The sequence below is a fragment of the Nematolebias whitei genome, chromosome 10, assembly GCF_014905685.2.
Source record: "Nematolebias whitei isolate Nwh7 chromosome 10, NemWhi1, whole genome shotgun sequence".
Classification (NCBI taxonomy): Eukaryota; Metazoa; Chordata; class Actinopteri; order Cyprinodontiformes; family Rivulidae; genus Nematolebias; species Nematolebias whitei.
Window position 1 is genome coordinate 30,560,378 of NC_056507.1, and position 8,902 is coordinate 30,569,279.

General features: G+C 37.8%; 1 long non-coding RNA gene across 1 annotated transcript; it reads right to left on the bottom strand.

Moving 5' to 3' along the window:
• Positions 1–145: 145 nt before the first annotated feature.
• On the bottom strand, positions 146–5,570 carry LOC119416371. Its single transcript, XR_005187085.1, has 3 exons — positions 5,541–5,570; positions 360–525; positions 146–262 (listed from the first exon to the last, which is right to left on the bottom strand). It is a non-coding gene; the product is annotated as an uncharacterized LOC119416371 (long non-coding RNA).
• Between the last annotated feature and the right edge of the window lie 3,332 nt (positions 5,571–8,902).

Sequence of the window (8,902 nt, forward strand, 5' to 3'; positions counted from 1 at the left end):
GCTGGGGGTCCTGATGTGGAAGGACCAGGTGTTGCTGCTGCTGGGGGGCCTGGTGTGGAAAGACCAGGTGTTGCTACAGCTGGGGAGACTGGTTTGGAAGGACCAGGTGTTGCTGCTGATGGCTGGCACGGGTCATCGGGGCAATGGAGAGCCAAGTGCTTTAACATTTCCCGTTTATTTATATACGTCTTTGAGCAGTAACAACAATGAAAGTGTTTTGCCTTTCCACCACAATCCAATCCACAGCTGTATATAATGTAGTCTATAAAGAAAAAAACACAAGAGAGGAATGTAAATTTAAAAAAATCAACAATGACTCATAATTGGTAACAGAGAAATGTAAATGTAGCATGACATACCTTTATGATTGATTGCTTTGAGCTTGTGACTGGCAAGATGTGTTGCTATTTTTGGATATCCAGCTGGTTTGTATAGCTCAGGGGAACAAAAGGGGCATTTAAAGAAGTTTTCATGGATGCGGACAGGTCGAGGAGTTTCATCTCCCTTTCGGGTCACTGTCATGTGCTGAACGAAGTAATAAAAAAATAATAATTGTAAGAACATTTGAAAAAAGCACAGAGGATGCTGTTAAAAGCTTTGCTTAATGGCATGACAAGAATAAGGATAAATCAACTTGAAATTCATTTGAAATTGACTTTAAAAATGAAGATATTTCTTGTAAATTTATGATATGATTGCAAAGTTTTTCTTAGGTGAAATACTTTGACACTGCAATTACACAACAACCACAAAATGTTGACAGTTTGTTTTCAATTGAGATTTATTTGAAAATATTTATTATATTTAATATCAACCTTATGTATTAATTTGTCACAGCATGATTTGTCCTGGAAGCAAGATCCATACTGTCAAGTTCATTTGTACATGCGCTAAAAGAATAACTTCTGGAGGGGTATCTTTATTTTTCTATTTACAAACCGGATTCCAAAAAAGTTGGGACAATAAACAAATTGTGAATAAAAACTGAATGCAATGATGTGGAGGTGCCAACATCTAATATTTTATTCAGAATAGAACACAAATCACAGATCAAAAGTTTAAACTGAGAGAATGTATCATTTTAAGGGAAAAATCTGTTGTTTCCAAATTTCATGGCGTCAACAAATCCCAAAAAAGTTGGGACAAGTCCATTTTTACCACTGTGTGGCATCCCCCCTTCTTCTTACAACACTCAACAGACGTCTGGGGACAGAGGAGACCAGTTTCTCAAGTTTAGAAATAGGAATGCTCTCCCATTCATGTCTAATACAGGTCTCTAACTGTTCAATCGTCTTGGGCCTTCTTTGTCGCACCTTCCTCTTTATGATGCACAAAATGTTCTCTATAGGTGAAAGATCTGGACTGCAGGCTGGCCATTTCAGTACCCGGATCCTTCTCCTACGTAGCCATGATGTTGTGATTGCTGCAGAATGTGGTCTGACATTATCGTGTTGAAAAATGCAGGGTCTTCCCTGAAAGAGATGACATCTAGATGGGAGCATATGTTGTTCTAAAACCTGAACATAGTTCTCTGCATTAATGGTGCCTTTCCAGACATGCAAGCTGCCCATGCCACAAGCGCTCATGCAACCCCATACCATCAGTGATGCAGGCTTCTGAACGGAGCGTTGATAACAACTTGGGCTATCCTTGTCCTCTCTGGTCCGGATGACATGGCGTCCCAGTGTTCCATAAAGAACTTCAAATTGTGACTCATCTGACCACAGAACAGTCTTCCATTTTGCCACACTCCATTTTAGATGACCCCTGGCCCAGTGCAAACGTCTGAGCTTGTGGAGCTTGCTTAGAAATGGCTTCCTCTTTGCACTGTAGAGTTTCAGCTGGCAACGGCGGATGGCACGGTGGATTGTGTTCACTGACAATGCTTTCTGGAAGTATTCCTGAGCCCACTCTGTTATTTCCTTGACAGTGGCATTCCTGTTTGAGGTGCAGTGATGTTTAAGGGCCCGGAGATCACGAGCATCCAGTAGAGTTTTACGGCCTTGACCCTTACGCACTGCGATTGTTCCAGATTCTCTGAATCTTTTGATGATGTTATGCACGGTTGATGATGACAACTTAAAAGTCTTTGCTATTTTACACTGGGTAACACCATTCTGGTATTGCTGCACTATCTTTCTACGCAACAATGGTGGAATTGGTGATCATCTTACCATCTTGGCTTCTGAGAGACACCGACACTCTGAGAAGCTCTTTTTATACCCAATCATGTTGTCAATTGACCTAATTAGTGGTGATTGGTGTTCCAGCTGTTCGTTATATGCTCAATTTCCTTTTTCCAGCCACTTATTGCTACTTGTCCCAACTTTTTTTGGGATTTGTTGACACTGTGAAATTTTGAATCAACATATTTTTCCTTTAAAATGTTACATTTACTCAGATTAAACTTTTGATCTGTCATCTATGTTATGTTACAAATAAAATATTGACATTTGCCATCTCCACATCATTGCATTCAGTTTTTATTCACAATTTGTTTCGTGTCCCAACTTTTTTGGAATCCGGTTTGTAATTGTAATCTTATTCAATTCAATTCAAAAATACTTTATTAATCCCAGAGGGAAATTATTTTGTTGTTGTAACTCGTTATCCTCATTTCATTAAGATGTTATAGATGCTGATGGCTGTAGACAGGAAGGATCTCTTGTAAAGGTCCATCCCACAGTGGATCCTAAGAAACTGGCTGCAGATGCCGTCCGATCCGTCCACCCAGACTCGGCTGGCCTCTTGGTTCCCCTGGACTGTAGGACCGCTTGAATGCTGGGCAGAACTCCTCCCAGAGCGATGGCCACTCCTCCCAGAAGTCTGCCGAGCTCCTTATAGCTGCGGACAGCCAACTGTAGGTGCTGAGGGACGATCCTGTTCTTCCGCTGTCGTGAGCCATGTTTCCTGCTAGTTCCAGGATCTCAGTGGTCAGGCACAGCTGGCAGGTAGATGAGAATGCGTCCATAGAACATCCTTTTCAACTCATTTGAGAGTTGGGGCCATAGTTGAGATATTATTTCAGCTTTTGAGATGTTACTCAGCTGCTGTTGTTGTAGAAAACTGCCTTGTTGACATGTCATGACATGACATAACAAATGTCCAAAACTTAAAAAGTTTCAGTAAAAATCCTTCGAGCTGCACAGCATCTGATACCAGAGGAAACCATCATCCTAAAAATATGATTTACATCCAGAAAACCAGGAATTAAAGTTTCCAAAAGCAAAATCTCATAATGAAAGTAACAGAGCTGCTCCAACATGCAGCCACCTTGAGCGGCGCAATTCTAGAATTTTTATATTAATTTTTATAAATAGATTATTATTTAAAGAGAACAAAAATACAGACAAAAATAGTTCATTTGCATTTCGCTAGACTGCCTTGACAGCCATTTACTGAAAATGTTACTCAAGTAAATAAAATGTATGTGCCTGTGTACAATTAAAAACATGAGGAAAGATGGAGTAAATTAATTAGTGTTTCCCAGAAACACATGGATAGTCTTGAACAGTCTGATTAATAGTAAATGATGTGACTACGTATTCTAAATATCAAGGTCTTCTCTTGTCTGTGATGGGTCCACCAGAGGGAACAACTTTCATTCAACCTTTATTTATACAGGTTAATCCCATTGAGTAATGGGGACTCATTTACAAGAGACTTGATTTTAACAATCCTTTAACCTTACAGTCCAATACAATTTTCTACTGTTTCATAACATTTTAATTATCAACAAAAGCATGTCATTTCATAGCAAGTAATTAATAACCATGTTAAAAAGTTATTAAAAGTAATAAAAAGTTATTAAATAAAAGTTCAATTAATATAAATATGTTACTTTTTATAGAGCAGCATTTTAAAAACCATTTCTTTTAGTGCATGCACAAATGAGCTAACGGTACAAATCGACTTTTAATTTGAAACCCCCTACATAACCCAATTCAGAGATCACCCACACAAACGATCATTGCAAATACATGACAGAATTAAAAAAAGGTTAAGTTATTTTAAAAATAGGTGGTTAAGTATTGAGCCATCTGCATAACAGTGACAAATACGTGTAGATTTGTTAAATACATGTAGACAAATAGTATTTGTGTTCATGTATTTGAAATACATGTAAATTTGTTATGCTAAAAAGGTGTCTAAACAAGTGCCTTATGATGGCGGGATGCTAGTAATGTACCTCAATAGGATACACACACATATATATATATATATATATACATACATACACACACACAGTGGTGGGATGTAACTGAGTACAAATACTTTGTTACTGTACTTAAGTACATTTTTCATGTATCTGTACTTTACTTAAGTAGAGTTAAATGTGGGTACTTTATATTTTTACGTCACTACATTTTACATCAAGTATCTGTACTTTCTACTACACTACATTTCTATGATGCGTTGAGTTACAAGTTACATTCATGTTGCGGCTTTTTGTTTTGTTACTTTGAAAGTAACCAATGGTGAGAGGGGAGCTGGTCCAGTGAATCACTGCAAAGTGTGCAGGTAACGTTAGGTCCGCCTTCAAGAAGAGCTGGGCCAATGACTTATATTCTAGTATATACGTCACTGAGCTGAGAGCACCCACAGCACCACTAAATGTATTCCATTGCAAGAGTGTCAGCCAGAAGATAATGCTCCACCCATGGCCTTATTGAAAGATTATTGAAAGATTATTGAAAGGCTCAGTACAACAGGACAGCTTGTCTCTCCCAAAAGAGCCAGACTGGACTCAACAATCTTTGAAAACCAACTTCGTCTGAACTGGAACAAGAAATTCTTGCTGCAAAATTAAAATGTGTCAGTTCATGGGATGTTAGGAGACAAGAGATGCCTCCAAATGTCTCGACACTCAGGTCCAAGTTTTAAAAATGGTGTCAGGAAGTTAAAATATTGTTCAATATTGACCCATTACAAGGTTGAATAGACAGTATTTTAACTGGAGTTGAAATAATGCCCCTTTTGTTCAGGCAGACAACTTTTACTTAAATGTGTTTACTGCAGTTAAAATGACACATTGGTTTGGTTTTGATTTGTTTTAAATAAAAACTTTTAAAAGTATAATCATTCCTCTTTCTTATTTTGATTAATGGTATTAACTCTGCAGGTCATCCCTGAAATTCTGCTGCACAGAATCACAAGTCCAAGTGTGAACTGTGTCACAGAGTAAACACAATAAAAACATGTATTATCTGCAGCATCGTTCATTAAAATGACACAACACTATTAATGTGTTACAGAAAATATACATATGGTACGCAGACTTAAAAATATGTAGACCATTGCATTCAGAAAGTACTTTTACTTTTAATACTTTAAGTATTTTAAAAGCAAGTACTTATTTACTCTCGAGTAAAAATGTTAATGTGGTACTTCTACTTTTACTAGAGTACATTTTTGTCTATTTATTTGTACTTTTACTTAAGTACAGTGTTTGAGTACTTTCTCCACCACTGTAATATATATATATATATATATATATATATATATATATATATAAACTTGATAAATGAAAATCACATTACCTTCATTTTGATTTCCTCTGGGCAAAGTAGAGGTTAGAAAAAAAAAGGGAAAAACAGTTCAAACACAGCCAGCCAATCAGCGTTCGCGCTTTAGAATCGCCTGTTCTTTAGAAACACCCACTTTCAGGCTGCAGAGAGAAGAACCTCCACTCCGCTCATCAAAACAAGCTGTTCAGTTAAGTCAGCACGGTGACAGTCGTCGTACGACCACGGCGCTCGAAGCCGGCTCGTTATTCCCAGGTGGAGAAAGGATTCACACAGACAAAAATAACGGCATAAAAGTATAAAGTTTTAACAATTAAATTCTATTATTGCAGATAAAAGGTATAAGTTATCCGCGCGCGGCGTGACTCCGTCCAACACACCGCGAACCGGAAGCAAAATGCCGAACCCAACGGCTTGGCTTCCTTGGATTCTACACTCCTCCCCTTAAAGGGGACGTGCAACCTCATTGTACTTTTTTTTTTTTTTTAACTTTATTTAACCATAACAATACAAAAAAAAAAAAACCAATTCTTACAATCGAAAGTTACAAAACACCCATCAATACAGAGTTGTTTCAGACCAGGGGAAATATCATAGAATATAATATCTAATCTCACCATAGCCCTAAGAGAGACTGGAATAGCCTTTAAAATTTGGTTATATTTAATCTCATCGCAATGGATCTGAATTTTTTTTTACAGAACTATTGATATGCTGGTGAAGATTCTCAGTCATCCAGGACATGATGAATTCAAAAAGCGTTCAATACAAAAAACAACTGGACTTTATTTGTAACAGAAGACGTTTCGCTCCTCATCCGAGGAGCTTTCTCAATTCAAAGAGCAGAGAGTGAGAGATACAGGTTATAAGGCTGAGTGAGATAAGACACACACACACATATATGTAGATTGGCAGTTCACACCTAAAAACCTAAAACAGTAGGTCTTTGTTCCTCTAATTCACAGACGAGGCCCCTCTGTTCCCATCAGGTGTGAAAACCGGCTGGGAATCTGTTTTAAAGTTGCATTATATGTTTTTGAAAGTGGGAATCTGAGGCCTCCTCCTCTGTTAAGAGATGGTTTTTCTCTTTTTACATAAATTGCTTCCTTCACCCCCCTCTCAAACCATCTGTGTTCTCGGTCCAAAATGTGCACATTTTGGTCCTCAAAAGAGTGTCCCTTATCTGTGAGATGGAGGTGAACAGGTGATATTGATACTATTGATATTGTAAGAACTATTGATATTGTAAAATGTTTCCTTCGTTGTCCATAAAATGGGGCACAGCCCACACGTCTTTAGAACACCATTCCTTGATAAATATAGATTTTTTTTTATTAATCAGAATGTACCTATTGTTCCACACTGGTGTGAAATTATGACTGAAAACGAGTTTCCAGTAAAGAAGAACCTGTTTATGAAAATCTGAAAGTTTCACTGGCAATCTGCTAAACTCAAAATCACATTGTAAGAGAAAATTAAGTCCCCCTATCTTGTTAAATACCAAATTGGGTATATGTGACCAAAATGAGAGATTATTATTTAGAAAAAAAATAGCCATTTAAGTTTTAAGGTACCATTCATAATTTCAAAGTCTATTGCATTCCCTCCACCGTGATATATCATGATAGTCTTTCTGGGAAAGTGAGAAATGAGAAAGTTATGACACTAGTGACTTAACCACTTATAAACTTCTGAAAAGAGATCCAGGAAGTGGCTACAAGAAGAAGTTGATAGATTGCCTGAAAATGTTGGAGCAGGACAAGGTTATTGACCTTATTCTGTACCACAGACTGTACCCAGGGGAGGCAACACCTAGTCTGTACGGTTTACCTAAAATCCACAAACAAGGTGTACCTTTAAGACCAATTGTTAGCATGATTAACTCTGTCACAATGTTTCCAAATATCTGGCGTCTGTACTCATCCCTTAATGCCCCTTTTCCACTGTCTCGGCGCAGGTCGGATATTTCCGGCTTGAGGCGCGTTTGAGGTCTTTTCCACTGTTCCTGGGACCGGCTCGCCTCCCTACTTCAACAGTTATTGCTAGTATCACTCAGCCCTCTGTGAATAGTAAACAGGCATCAGTGTGCTAATGATCCATTGTTAGGCTGATGGTCCTTCTTGAGCATGTGATCAGCTGGTTTTGGTTGTCAGCAGCAAAACTGGTTGATCCACTCTGAGAAGGTGCTATTTAAGAGACTGAGCTGAATACAGCACCTCAGACTGAGGAAGTCTCTTGGATGAGAGACAAAATGTTTCTACATTTTTTTTGTTTAGTTTTGATTTTTTGAAAAAAATCACCTTTTTCATGATATTCTAACTTTATGACCAGCATCTGTCTGTAAGGTGGTTATCAAAATGTTTTACTGTACAGATATTTACTTGTCGAGTATAAGATTATCACTCTGTTGTAGCAACATAAAAGATCCATGTCAACCCCAAGGATGACACATTATATAAGGAGCCACAACTCCATCTAGTGATTTCATTGTGTAATAGACTGTAATTACAACAGAGGAATTCATCTAAGCAATCATTTTAAAGATCCTTAGATCCTTCTATGCTGTTTATTTTTATACTTTAAGTTTTTTTGTTATTTTAAGGTATAACTGGGACCTTGAGTACACAATTTCATTCCACCTCATTACCACATGTGTGTGAATGACAAGAACCTTGAACCTTGAACCTTGAACCTTGAACCTTGAACCATACATATGAAAACAAAAGACAAGACTCCTTCTGGGTTGTGGGGCTCACTGGTACCCATATCCATCAGTGAGAGGTGGGGGACACCCTGGACAGGTCCCAGTTCTTCACAGGGACACATAGAGACAAACAACCAGTCAGTTACCAGTCAGCCTAACATGCATGTTTTTGGTCTGTGGGAGGAACCAGAAAATGCAGAGAAAACTCACATGCAGGGAACTTGTGTATCTCATATGTGTGGGCCATTCTGACAACCTTCTCACTGAGAGGAGACAACGTCACCAACTGATGAAATTTGCTGTAATATTTGTCAGTGGACCAGAACATAAGTGCTCTGTTACTCATCATCTTGTCCTCACCAGAGCTCTGCTTCCAGTGTTGGAAGTGTTTTCACAGGAGATAAACTTTGGGTGGTCAATAGCAAAAAAAAACATAAAATCATTTTTTAAAAACAAAATTTAAAGTCGAAACAAACAACAAAACACTGACAACTGCATTGATCTTTAATGTTGATATTTTCTTTTACAGTTGTGCAAGTGAATAAACCATGCACCCAAACTGTTTACTACAAAGATAGATGTAAAAGATATTCACACAAACAAAATATATTATTGAGACAAAACAGGTGAAATCATTCCTGCATCATTTGTAGTAACATGAACTATAGAGTCT